The sequence below is a fragment of the Cebus imitator genome, unplaced genomic scaffold (assembly GCF_001604975.1).
Source record: "Cebus imitator isolate Cc_AM_T3 unplaced genomic scaffold, Cebus_imitator-1.0 Scaffold4, whole genome shotgun sequence".
Classification (NCBI taxonomy): Eukaryota; Metazoa; Chordata; class Mammalia; order Primates; family Cebidae; genus Cebus; species Cebus imitator.
The window spans coordinates 6,602,339-6,617,184 of record NW_016107319.1 but is presented as its reverse complement, the minus strand read 5'-3'; the positions used below and the strand labels follow the sequence as shown (position 1 = coordinate 6,617,184).

General features: G+C 37.9%; 1 protein-coding gene across 1 annotated transcript in view; it reads right to left on the bottom strand.

The window, feature by feature from the left end:
• The window catches only part of ZNF330 (zinc finger protein 330), a 36,286-nt gene extending 26,900 nt beyond the window's left edge, over positions 1-9,386 (bottom strand). The window contains exons 1-2 of the mRNA XM_037740430.1: positions 9,235-9,386; positions 7,835-7,916 (exon numbers count right to left, since the gene is read on the bottom strand). The gene's annotated coding sequence lies outside the window, so the exon portion shown is untranslated. The remainder of the gene's footprint in view (positions 1-7,834; positions 7,917-9,234) is intronic.
• Between the last annotated feature and the right edge of the window lie 5,460 nt (positions 9,387-14,846).

Here is a 14,846-nt window from a genome sequence, read left to right as displayed (position 1 = left end):
GGGGTTTCACCATGTTGACCAGGATGGTCTCGATCTCTTGACCTCGTGGCCTAGGGAAATTTTTTAGAGCTTGGTGTTTTGATTTGGGAATAAGCTTTTATTTATTTATTTATTTATTTTTGAGATGGAGTCTCGCTGTTGTCACTGGGACTGGAGTGCAATGGCAAAATCTCAGCTCACTGTAACCTCTGCCTCCCAGGTTCCAGCAATTCTCCTGCCTCAGCCTCCCCAGTAGCTGAGATTACAGACGCCCACCACCTTTCTGTATTTTTGATAGAGATGAGGTTTCACCATGTTGGCCAGGCTGGACTCGAACTCCTGACCTCAGGTGATCCACCCATCTCGGCCTCCCAAAGTGCTGGGATTACAGGCATGAGCCACCCTGCCTGGCCGGGAGCACATTTAAATAAAAGAGAGAAGAGATGGAATGAACTGCCAATGCAAGGAGAACCATGGCAACAAAGCAGACCCCAAGGTGACCTTAGGAAGAAAGCACTGCAAGAGTGATCATTAGTGAATCTGGAGAAGGAGTGGATCATCTTATAGGGGAATCATCTTAATTATTTCATTTCAAAAAATGAAGATGCTAGATCCACTTTGCCCCTTATCAAGCAATCATACATGCTAACTCTTTTTAACTGAACGAACTTTCTTCTAACACAGGCGCACGCACACGCACACACACACACACACACACACAGAGATGCACTGACCAAAATTAGGAAATATAGTAGTTCCTTAAAATTAATTTCAGCTAAACACCTCCTCTGAGACAGAGAGAAAATTAGGGATTGCCCCTTAGAACCTAGAAACTAAGAGATTACTCTGTGGGATATGAAGATATTACCAGCTCTCTTTAAATAAACAAACTATGGATCTAGCTTTAAATTGGGATGCAATGTATTCCCTGCTATTTGGCACCCAAAAAGAAATATCTCTCATCATAATGAACACCCACTCGTGCATAAACCCTGGAATATATTTGTGCTTTGATGTGGAAAAAAAATATTCATTAGAAGAATCACTGTATCTTTTGTCCTGCCTCTGTAAATCCATCATCTATCTCAATAATAAAAACTATTTTTCCTCTCTAATGTTGCCTTTCCAAACCCAATTCTCATTCTTTTTGTTTCCTTTATTACCTGTAAAGCATAGTATAGAAAGGAAAGAATGAAACATGCAGAGATTAATCATAGCCTGAAAGAATCTTCTGTTTTATCATCTTAGGTCCTCAAGTTTGTTTTAAAAAATGGGATATAAAAAACATCTTACAAGCCTTGTATGTGAATAGCTTATGTACCTGTACTAGATGCTTAGGATATGACAAGTACTATGGAAACTCAAAATGAGTTAATGTGATTTCTTAATACTTGAGGTTTCTATAATAAAATGAATGCAGTGAATTTTAATTCTAGTAATTGGTGAAAACACATGCATCAAATCTAGCCTCCTGTTAATATTCTAGCCTTGTGTCAAATGACCTTAAAAAGCATGTCAATATTTATTTGATGTAAGAACATTTTATTTCAAAAACGTTTATCCCAATTGGGTTAACTGTACTCAGAAAAAGACCTTAAGGCATGTATTTATCGAAATATATCAGATGACCTTGCCAAAATTTTAAACTCAAAACTACTCCTGGGGTTTTGCTTATATGAAAAATGCCCTTTAAAATACTGAACAATCTTATATTGCAGTTATGCTGAGGTTAGAAGATTTGTATCTCTGACCCTTAAAATACTTATGAATATTCTACCAAAGACTAAGAACCAACTCAGCAAGTGTAAAATGTGCAGAAAAGCATAAAAATAATTTTTATATTTGTATTGAAATGTTTAGCTTGTTGAGAGTTGTATCTTAGCTATCTTATCTGGACAAAATGTGCATCAAAGTTGACACTGTGAGTCCCAAACGCTGCTTCCAGCTCTGTCCCTGACAGTAACTCAGTTTGTCCCCTTTAAAATGCCTCTCCACCCTTATGGGGCAAAATAGATCATTTTAAATGGCACGTACTCATAGGAGAGGGAGGAGATGGATGCAGAATATTTGTACTTATTTAGTGTCTACTATATATTAAGTACTAGAGATGCAAAGGTAACTAGATAAGGAATTTTATCTTTTGATCTAAGAACAACAAGAAGGCAATGAAGGCATTTTAAGCAAGATGAGTATCAGAACTACTTTTTGCAAAGATTTTTTTTTTTTGGTACAATATGAAGAACTCCTCCTTCTCTCTCAATTCCTACTTCCAATAGATGCTGGCTCTAATTCCTGCTTCTGATCACATCTGCCCATATCTATCCTCTAACTCCAAGACTGATTCTTCAAAACTGCAGCCTATTCATACTGATTCTCTATTTCAGATGGACTCCATAATTTAAAATAGGATACAAATTCCTTAACAAACTAGGAAATTTCCTGGCCCAACACCCAGTCTTTACCCACAATGAACTACTTCCAGTTCCTGAATGGCTGCACTTTACACAGTGGTGCCTTGGCTTGGATTTCTTTTCTCTCTGCTCTCAGCCGCCCTTCTGCTGGGTCATACTCATCTTTCCAAAATCCTTAACAGAAACATTACTCCTCTGGGAAGGTCTAGAGAAGAACTTTTTTTTCCTTAACTGTGCTTGAGAGGGCATATTTCTGTTACTCTCCTTACCAAAAGCCAAGAAAACATGAGCTGATTAGTTGTTGTTGTTGCTGCAACTGCTGTTTTTCTGCCCAGACCCATACCTTTCCTTCTCAGGGGGCCTTTTCTCTATCTGCCTCAGAACCCAAAGAGCACTGTTGGCAAAAAGGAAGACAAAACAAAACAACTTCCTTGAAGGTTGTCCTAAGCTAATTAGCAAAGACACAGGAAAAGGACCCTGAAGATTACAGGAAGGTTGAGAATAACCTCCCCAGACCTGGTGCCTTTGGGTCTCTAGTAAGTTAAGTTGAAGTAATCCTTTGCTATCTAAAGGTTGAAGGAGGAGGAAATGGTGACCAGTGCACATAAGCTCCCAGTCACACAGAATGATCAGAGTCCACATTTTTTTTTGTTGTAATCATGTATTTTTGCCTGCATAAATATGATATGTGTGTGTGTGTGTGTGTGTGTGTGTGTGTGTGTGTGTGTATAGACACATATACATAGCCAAGAGAAGACCCAACTCAGTGGTCAAATAGTCAAAATATATAAATTGAAAATAAACCTTTCAGCCCTTTCACAAAAAATCCCATAAATTTTATTTCAAAATGTGTGGCAAACCTTATACTCTTGTTTTAAGGATTTATTGCCACTGTATTCTTTATAGCCAGTATTCCATTTTATGGAACAGCATGCAGTTACAGAATAAAATATTTTTTGTTAATTTTGTAGTGGTCTGACCCCTAAAGACTTTTGAAATTATTTTTCTGTCTCTGTATATTAAATAACTTTTCATTTGTCCTGTTAAGACAAATGTTAATGATAAAATATATGACTAAAGACAATAAAATTTAATATGTCATTATAAATTAATAAGAATAATTCTGTGTAAAACTCACAAGCTGATTTCGAAAGCATTTTTACAAAATTTCAAAAGGCTCTTAAATCTATGAAGGCTACTTTAAATTAAAGTATGACTTCCTCCTCCAAAAACTAATTTGAAAAATAATTATTCTATGTTAACTTGGTGTAATTTTTTTAAGTCTTACTTTAAACTCACACCTAGTAAAACATGAATGAAAGTGTCTATATGAATTACCTGTTAACAAAATACTAGTATTCTGACTAAATTCTGGTTACGTTTACATCAAAAATCACAAGTATTCCTATACACCAATAACAGACAAACAGAGAGCAAAATCATGAGTGAACTCCCATTCACAATTGCTACAAAGAGAATAAAATACCTAGGAATATAACTAACAAGGGACATGAAGGACCCCTTCTCAAGAAAATAAGAGAGGACACAGATGGAAAAACATACCATGCTCATGGTTAGAAATAATCAATATCAGGAAAATGGCCATACTGCCCAAAGTAATTTATAGATTCAATGCTATCCCCATCAAACTACCATTGACCTTCTTCACAGAATTAAAAAAAAAAAACAACTTAATATGGAACCAAAAGAGAGCCCGCACAGCCAAGACAATCCTAAACAAAACAAACAAACAAACACCAAGCTGAAGGCATCAAGCTACTTGACTTCAAACTATACTACAAGGCTACAGTAATCAAAACAGCATGGTATTGGTACCAAAACAGAGACATGGACCAATGGAACTGAACAGTGGCCTTGGAAGCAATGCCACACATCTACAACCATCTAGTCTTTGACAAACCGGACAAAAACAAGCAATGAGGAAAGGATTCCCTGTTTAATAAATGGTGTTGGGAAAGCTGGCTAGCCATGTGCAGAAAGCTGAAACTGGACCCCTTCCTTACACCTTATACAAACATTAACTCCAGATGGATTAAAGATTTAAACATAAGAGTTAAGACCATAAAAAAACCTAGAAGAAAACCTAGGCAATACCATTGAGGACATAGGCATAGACAAGGACTTCATGACTAAAACACCAAAAGCAATGGCAACAAAAGCCAAAATAGACAAATGGGATCTAATTAAACTTAAGACCTTCTGCACAGCAAAAAAAAAAAGCAGTCATTAGAGTGAACCCACAGTCAACAGAATGGGAAAAAATTTTTGCAGTCTACCCATCTGACAGAAAGGCTAATATCCAGACTCTACAAAGAAATTAAACAAATTTACAAGAAAAAAACAAACAACTATATCAAAAGTGGGCACAGGGTATGACCAGACACTTCTCAAATGAAGACATTTATGCAGCCAACAAATGTATAAAAAAATGTTCATCATCACTGGTCATTAGAGAAATGCAAATCAAAACCACATTGAGATACCACCTCATGCCAGTTAGAATGGCAATCATTAAAAAATCAGGAGACAGGCCGGATAAGGTGGCTCATGCCTGTAATCCCAGCACTTTGAGAGACTGAGGCAGGCAGATCATAAGGTCAAGAGATCGAGATCATTCTGGACAACATGGTGAAACCCCATTTCTACTAAAAAAAATACAAAAATTATCTGGGCATGGTGGCACATGCCTGTAGTCCCAGCTACTTGGGAGGCTGAGACAGGAGAATCACCTGAACCCAGGAAGCGGAGGTTGCAGTGAGCTGAGATTGTGCCACTACACTCCAGCCTGGTGACAGAGAGAGACTCCATTTCAAAAACAATAAAAAATCAGGAGACAACAGATGATGGAAAGGATGTGGAGAAATTGGAATGATTTTGCACTGTTGGTGAGAGTGTAAATTAGTTCAATCATTGTGGAAGACAGTGTGGTGATTCCTCAAGGATCTAGAAATAAAAATACAATTTGACCGAGAAATCTCATTACTGGGTATATACCCAAAGAATTATAAATCATTCAATCATAAAAACACATGCACACATATGTTTATTGTGGCACTGTTTACAATAGCAAAGACTTGAAACCAACCCAAATGCCCACCAATGATAGACTGGATAAAGAAAACGTGGCACATATTTACCATGGAATACTATGCAGCCATAAAAAAGGATAAGTTCATGTCCTTTGCAGGGACGTGGATGAAGCTAGAAACCATCATTCTCAGCAAACTGACACAAGAACAGAAAACCAAACACCGCATGTTCTCACTCATAAGTGGATGTTGAACAATGAGAACACATGGACACAGGAAGGAGAATATCACACACCTGGGCCTATTGGGAAGGTGGAGGGCTAGGGGAGGGATAGCATGGGGTGGGGGGATTGGAGAGGGATAACACTAAGAGAAATATCTAATGTAGGTGACGGGGGGATGGATGCAGCAAACCACCAAGGCGTGTGTATACCTATGTAACAATCCTGCATGATCTGTAGATGTACCCCAGAATTTAGAATATAATAATAACAATAAAAGAATGATTCAGGTATTTTGGTAAATTCAGATACTATTTTTTAGCAGTCCAGGAAGTTTTCCTGTCTGTCTTCCTAAATAACAGAACTTGCTCCCCTGATTTCATTTGATCCCAGACTTGAATTCCCTAACAACAGTGAGATGGTACATGAACCAGACAGGGAACATCAAGATTTTTCCTTGGATTCTGAGAGGAACACAAACAAATAAAAAATAATAACTCTATTTACTGGAGTGTCTTCCTTCATTTAGGCTGTTACAACAATTATCCTTACACTGGGTAAGTTGCAAACAACAGAACTTTATTTTGAAGGCTGGGAAGTCCAAGCTCAAGGCACTATCAGTTTCAGTGTCTGGTGAGAGCCAATTCTCATAGATGGCACCATCTTGTTCAAATCTGTTGCTCATTTTTTATTGGGTTGTTTGTCTTCTTATTGTTAAGTTTCAAAAGTTCTTTGTATCTTCTGAATATAAGACTATTTGCAAGATACTATAATCTGCAAATATTTCCTCCCAGTCTTTAAATTGTCTTTTCATTCTAGTAACAGAGAAAAAGATTTTAACTTTGATAAAGTCTAATTTATCTTTTTTATTTTATGAATTATGCTTTTAGTTTTGTAAAAACTTACTTTGTTTAGCTACTTAATTATTCTACTTTAGCCTTATCTGATATTTATTCTGAAGGCAGAGACAAATATGCTTGAAGTGCTCTTAGCCCCAAACAGAGCAATAAAACTTTTATTGAATTTTTATACTTTTTAAAAATCAGCGAACCCTTGTTCTGTGAATATTGTTCTAACCCCAAAGCCTTTCTGGTGTATATTTCTCTTTAGTCCTGGCCCTCTGAACATACCATTAATTGCACTTCCTATTTTTTGCTCTTACCATCATCTGTTTATTCTTCAACTCTCTCCAGCTCCTTGAAGGCAGGAATCATGTATTCAACATTTAGGACAGCCCAATGTCCAATACATAATAGATGTGCAACACAACTTTATGTAGTGAATGAATCTTACCTCATGTAAATACTTCAGACAAACTGAAAACATTTCTGTAAACAGACATAACTGAAAAACCTACGAGTTAATCTCTCATGATCTATGAAAAGGGACAAATAAAGAAGAATGGTCTAATGCTTTGTAACATAGTTCATAGTGAATAAAAGTACATCAAATTGCCTAATTGATTCAGTAAATATTTAACTAAGCACCTACTATGTGCTGAGCACTCTGCTTATTGAGGTCACTTCTAAATATTTGATTACTTGACTTTAGAAAATACAAATTATAAAAGGTGATAAAAGTAAATTTGAAGAGAAAATACAAAATGTGTTTTAGCCTAATTTCTTTGTTATTCTGAAAATGATTTATCCTAAAATACAATAAGTTATAAATAAAAACTATTAAGAATTTTAAAATAAATACATTGAGTGCCTTTTATCTTCTCTTGTACTATATGTTGAAATACTAAGATAATTTACTACAAAAAATGAAGGAAATAGAAACACTCAAAATTAAGAAATTATGTATCTAACATGTAAAACTGAATTTATTATTGCATAACTCAAAACAACACTAACATATACTCAAGTTACATTTTTTTCAAAAACCAAATGAAGACATTTGAAATTGAATTGCAATTCTGAATTCACTAGCATTTTGAGATAAATTATTTTTAATCAAATAAAAATTTTAGCATGGCATTTGTACAGCGAACAAAAGCTACAACTCAGATAAAAGGAAATAGCAAAAAGAAGTAAAACAAAAATTGTTAAAACACTTTGCCTTTGGGACAAAACTGAATCCAGCTCTTGACATCAGACACTAATCAAAAGAAGATTAGTTTATGTTCATGTTTTGATCACTGGATGTGAGCAAAACTTCGCCTGGCACTTACTGAGCTTGATGGACCATCATTGAATTGATCAGGAGATTTTGGATCAGGGGCCACTTTTCTGGGACTTGTCTTAAGGCAGATGCTGGGAGAAGGGAAGTCAAAGGAATCAGTCACTTAAGCTGAGGCAGGGTGAGTCGCCTCTTATTGGAAGGGTCAATCTGTAAAGCCAATGGAGATGCTAAAATGCATATCATAAAGAAGCCAAGGCCAACTACAACTGCAATTCATCACTAGTTCCTCAATCCAAAGCTATGCACAGTGGGATGGTAAAATAGTTACTAGAACTGATAGTTTTATGAGTTATAACAAGAAATACCAACTCTTTCTAACTTTGTATTTCTATAAAAGCCTTTGTGACTTGAGAAAGAATGTAGTGGAAGTATTATGGGGCAATTCTCAAAAGCAAAGGCAAACCCGTGGACTTGCAGAGGACAGAACCCAAGACAGTTCTGAGGATCTAAGTGGCAGGAACGAATTACTGCTGACACTGGAGCTATTAAATCCAACAGCTCCTTGGTATTTGCATCACCCCTCTCAAGAATCAAAGTCCTACAAGGGGGAACCTAAATGGTGTAGTGTGGATCATTTGCCCTCCTCCTCCTCCCTTTGCTGTAGAAAGACAGGGGAACTTGATCAACAGTTTCATCAAGTCCCCTCAAAGGGAGGAGATGGAAATCCTCTAAAAGGGATCAGGGTTTTGTTTACAGAAGAAAGAGTAAGAACTGCAGCATGGTAAAAACGGCTGCCAGAACCATCATACCTCTTTATTTTGTGTATTTAAAATTCATTTCTGCTTTAAGCCCCATCCAACCAGACAAGGGGAAAGCTTTACCTGTTATTTCTTGGGGTTTCTTTACCATAGGCATTTTGCTACATTTCCAAAACTTTATACATTGCCAAAGTACAGGCAAGGAGTACTTTGGATTTTGGTCTACTGTCCACCTAGATTACTTGGAGAATCCCATAATCTTTGTCCACGTGTCCCCTTTCTGCTGCTCTTTATCACTTCCAACCTGAGCTTTGCATGTGGAAATCTTTAATGAGGTGCCTATAAGTCGAGTTTCCCAGATTGCTTCACAGCCAGTCCTCTCTAGAATCACGACACATGTTTCAACTTTGTCCGTGAGCAATAATCAAATCTCTTTCATTGGTAAAACCCTCAGATTGCAAACCTTGTCACAATCCACTAATAAAACCCTTTTAAACATTGCAGAAAATCTTTCTCCCCTGGTGTTTTTCTAAACTATCCTGCCCCCATAAATTGACTTAACATTTCTACCAATTTTACCACCCCTATAATTAATTATATTGGGGGCTTAGATTTTTAGCAAAGAAAGTAGGTCATTTTGCAGATTACTGAGGCTTTCTACCCTAATCACATCCACCAACACTCTACCCACCTCCACAAGTCACTGAAGCCGAGAGCTGAAATCAAGGGTCAGCTTGAATGGAGGTGCAGAAAGGAGGAAGAGGGAGAGGGAGGTAGTCAGGGACACTGAAAAAGAGAAGATAGAGAGAGAACGTCACATAAATTAATATCTGAAAAGATTATCTAGTTACACCAAGATCAAGGATTAGCACCACTGGCAGATGGAAAATGGCCTGGAATAATTCCAGAAATAGAGTTTGGAGGCCTTCCAGGGGCCGTTTACATAATCCTAGCTCAGGTTTACGAGGGCAGGCTGAGTTCATTTAAAGGGGTAGACACTACATCAGGATCCTTAGTTGGTAATTGAGTATTTTTTTCCTGGTTGCCTGTGAAGAACTTCTTTTTAGTTTTATGAGGGGTTTATGCTTGTGCACAGGTGTGTGTGTGTGTGTGTGTGTGTGTGTGTGTGTGTTCATGTGTCTGCAAAGGGGATGTGTAGGAGAAAAGGATAAAAAGGGCTTAATAGCCTTATGTGTGTGTGTGTGTGTGTGTGTGTGTGTGTGTGTTTGTGTGTGTGTGCGCTCATGTATCTGGAAAGGGTATGTGTAGGGGAAAAGGATAGAAAGGGCTTAATAGCCTTATATTTCATATCTCTTTTTTGAGGATCTGTACTTATGTTGCACAATAGTAGCTAATATTATTGTATCCTTACCATGTGCCAGGCAGTGCTGTAAATCTTTTACATGTTTTAATTAATTTATTTAATCCTCATGATTACCCTATGAGGTGGGGGTACCCCTATTATTCTATTTTACAGAGCAGGGAACTGAAGTGCAAGATGAAGTAAGCAGCACAGTTGGGATTTGAACTCGGGCAGTCTGACTCCATGTTTATGCAATTTACCTTTTATGTGAATAGTGTGAAGACTGCATCCTCACACCTGTTTCTCTAAGCCAACCTATTTATGTGACACTTCTTTTATTAATCTTACTCATGTTGAGTATCTTCTATATGTGGGGTTCTGGGCCCGGTGCTCTAGCATTGTGTGAGGAAAAACAAGCATGGATAGCAGTCCATCCCACCCTGAAAGGCCCTGCAATTATATCAGTGTAATAGGCAGTATGCTAGCATTTATTTTTTTTAAGCAACCTAAAAACGGTCTGAGATTCTCCATTTATGCTAAAATTTGACATTATTATGGAAAACACCTGGCATTCACAAGACAAGAATTCTATATGACCTAACATAAAATGTGAAAATGATATTAGTTATTAAGATTCAGTTATGTGTGAAAACACTGTATAGTTCATTAAAATGTAATGTCTAAGTAACAAGATACCATATATATAAAGTTTCTAATCCTTTGTCCTCAACTACAACGTTAGTAAAAATTAATTTTCCCTAGAATACTAGAGCTATCTTTCAATACTTTGAATGTATATGATACTATATCTCTAATTCTATTCATAGCAATTGTTTCAATACATCAGAAATTCCTACAGAAAAGCAGTGGGTACCTCTCAGAATTTTTCTACTGAGGATTCCAGGTAACTTTCTGTAGGCATTTGGCATTGGAAATGTATAGTTTGGCATGTACAATATGTGTGTGTCAAATGGCATGTTCAAATGTGAGCAGTCAAGTTTTATAAAACCATGTGCATATGAGAACCGAAATGACAATGCTTCATTGGTTTTTATAGCTTATGCAGATGTAGTCATTCTTCCTCAGTGGCCATTGTAATTTATCTAAGAAGAAAATTAGAATAAAATAATCCTCCTTATCATGTAATGAGGAAGTTAAACAGTAGTGGGAAATTGGATAGCCAGCTTGTGCTTATCCATAATAGAGAATTCACTGGCCCCTCCCAGTGGATTTAAATAATTCCTTCTGCAGGGCACTTGCTAAGCATCTCTGCATCCTTCTGGAAGATTTGTATCAGGCAGGCTTCTCTCTCATTTCTTGCTCCCACATCCTGCTCCATTGTGCCACATTTGGTGATTTCAACACTGGATTCCCTGCCAAGTTGGCTGCTGTTGTTACGGTTGCATTGTGGCAGGTGGAGGCAGAAGAAGTATTTGTCACAAGATAGAATCTCTGGGAAAAAAAAATACTTGGCTTAAATCTAAGTGCTGTAAAGACAGGGATATTGTCTTTCTTGCCATGATATCCCCAGTGCCCAGAATAGTGCCTGGTACATAATAAGTGCTCCACAAATAATTGTTAAAGATGTGAAGGAAGGAATAAAATTTGAATCACCAGCTAAAAACCCAGGAGATGTTTCAGATTGCTGGAGAATCTCATGTAGAGAGACTGGGATGACATGGACCCGGTTAAACCCAAGAGAGGGCACAAGAGGACTGAGGTAGAAGAAATGCCACGGTGCAGGGAAGAAGGCAAATTAACTGGACCACAAGTGAAACGGATGTGTCCATCATTTATTTATTCATTCAGCAAACATTTATTGATTGCTTATTATGTGTTAGTCACTATTCTAATGGCTAAAATACATTAGCAAATGACATTGACAAAATCCCTTGCCCTTACGGCTTACATTACATTACATGGGAGACAGGCAATAAATAAGATACCTAAATGAAACATATCTATTATATTAGATAAAGATAAGTGCTAAGAAGAAAAATAAAAGCAGGGAAAAGTGAATAAAATAACAGGCCAGAAGGAAATGGAGTTTTAGAGAAGGTGGCAAAGGCAGGTCTTATGAAGAGATCGAATTTTTTGAAAGAACTTGAAGAGTATGGGAAGTGATCTTTGCAGCTACCTGGGAAAAGTGCCTTCCAGCCAGAAAAAAATGGCATGCACAAAGGCCCTGAGTTGGAAGCTTGCCTGGCATGCCTGAGGAACATCAAGAGAACAAGAATGGCTAATTCAGACAGAATGAAGAGTAAAGAAGTAGAGGATGAGGTCAGAAATATGAAACAGCGTGAGAGCATTAGGTTAGCAAGGCAGTAAGGGATTTTACCTTGGCAGAGTGTCACTGGTGATAGGACTTTGGCTTCTGTGTTGTGTGGGATAGGAAGGCACTGTAGGCCTTCCGTTACCCTCTTCCACCTTAGAACCATCCTGCATGTCTTCCCCTGATGCTTTGTCCAATATCCACTCATCTCAGAGTCTGTGTTGTGTCTCACACAGACCTTTTCTGATATTTCTGTCTAAACTATTTCTCACCACTGTCAACACCAGTCAATCTCTCCCCTACTAGCTGTTTTCCTTCAAAACACTTGCCACAAATTAGAATTTTATATATATATATATATATATATATATATATATATGTATATTTGTAGAATATCTGCCTGCCTCACTAAGCTATAATCTCCATGAAGCAGAGACGGTTCCATTTTATCCACTATTGAATACTCTGTATTTTTAAGTAACAGCCTTAAAAATCATCACATTTTCCTTTCTTGCAGTTTTGGGTACCTAACTCTCTACCTGGCCTGAGGCATTCACCTGCTTGCCAGAAATGAGGAGAAGATATTAAGGTTATTACCTTAGGAATGAAGAGAGCATAGAATTAATTTTCCTTTTCTCATATTCAAAAGAGGCCTTTTTGCAGTAAGGCAATAGGCTGAAGGAAGTTAGTATTTTCTAAATTCTTTAGCAAACCAAGAACCAAGTACTTACGATTCAGATCACTGCTGCTCTAACACAGGAAGACAAAATGATGTTGGGTAAATCTTGACCAGAAAAGAGAAAAAGCCCAATTTATGCTCTATCTGATTCATAGAAACCTGGGGATGGGAAGCAGGAGCAGGTGGAAGCAGGGGAGTCTACAAAGCCAGTGAGCACCAAAGTGGTCCAAGGTGGCAGGAAAAATGATGAGGCCACAACCAAGCCAAGTAAGAAATGGACCAGGATATGCTGGTGTTAGATAACAGAAGCACACACTGGTAAGAAGCCCAGGAGTGGGACCATCAGACCTTAATGGCACAAAGCCAGGGAGCATCCCTTGCTAAGACATATGAGTGTTATAAACAACACAGAGCAATGCGTGTGCAGATAGATAGATAAGACAGATTGTATATCAATATATCTACAAAGTATATTTATGTGTGTATAAATTTAAAATGTTGTACTTATTGTCACTGTATTTATTATGTATAAATCAGTATATATATCCAAGCACACCATCTCCCCTTCATTGCTGAAGTTACAACATTCTACAAATACACAGAGGCCCTCTTTGACAAGAGAAATGTGGAAATATGACAAAATGTACATTTTTACAAATAGATACTGAGTGTTATCCCAAAAAGCTGTGTAAATCTTTGCATCATTTCAAGTTTCTCCAGAGTTGGGGGGATGTGGATGAAAGCTGAGCTAGAACCAGAGGTTCTGACATTGGATCTACTTGTGGAAAGGATTGAGGTGGAACACCCAAACCAGGGACAAGTGGAGGAGTCTCAGAAAAGGAGCTGAGTGAGGCTGTGTCAGCCAGGGAATACTTGAGGCCCAGCCCAAGAGAGTCATGACCATGACCTACACCAGCCACAGATCAGTAGCTGGCACCCACAGAAACATCAGGAATAGGATCAGTCCTAACTTCGTGGTCACCGTCTAGAAAGTAGCCCAGGCCAACCACTTCATAGCTGAGACTAGTGAGGGACTAGTGGCCACTGCATGGATTTAAGAACCCATCTCTTCTCCATTACAACGATTACATGGAAGGCTTAAGTTCTTAGCATGCTAACTTGTGAGGTGGAGTGGGGACAGGTACACAGTTCTGAAATGTTTCTCATGGAGATGGACTTCAAATTGGCTGAATACTTACATGAAATGAGAGGATTTAAAACAGGAAGGGACTGAACTGATTTCAACAGACAATTTTAAACTTTTCTCTCTATTAATTACTCTAGCTGATGGAAGGCTTTAGAAAATACAATCAGTTATACAAAATACAATAAAACCTAATTTTCTCTGTATCTCCAAGTGCAGATTGGATTAACAGGACAGAAGACATAGTGAGTATTCAATAACTGTATGTTAAATGTATGAATACTTAAGTCCAAATGTCTTAGTTTTCTACTTTTGCATAACAAATAAATGTAGTGGTTTAAAACAATACCCTTTTATTTTCTTGCAGGTTTTGTGGGTCAGAAATCTAGACATAGCTTCATTGAGTCTGCTTAAAGTCTCACAAGCCTGCAAGCAAGATGTCTCCAATGCTAGGCTCCCATGTAGAATTCAAGGACCTTTTTCAAGCTCATTCAGGTTGTTGGTAGAATTTAGTCCCTTGTAGTCAGAAGACTGTGTTTCCCAATTTTCTGGCTCACTGTTGGCCAGGGTTGCTCTCAGTTCCTAAGGATGTCCTCAGTTCACAGACAAGTTACTATCTCAAAACACGGCAGCTTAATATTTTAAAGCCAGGAGAGGCCAGGCGCAGTGTCTCGCACATGTAATCCCAGTAATTTGGGAGGCTGAGGTGGATGGATAACCTGAGCTTGGGAGTTCAAGAGCAGGCTGACCAACAGGGAGAAACCCCATCTCTACTAAAAATAAAGAATTAGCCAAACGTGGTGGTGCATGCCTGTAATCCGAGCTATTCAGGAGGCTGAGGCAGGAGAATTGCTTGAACCCAAGAGGTGGAGATTGTAGTGAGCTGAGATCACGCCACTGTACTC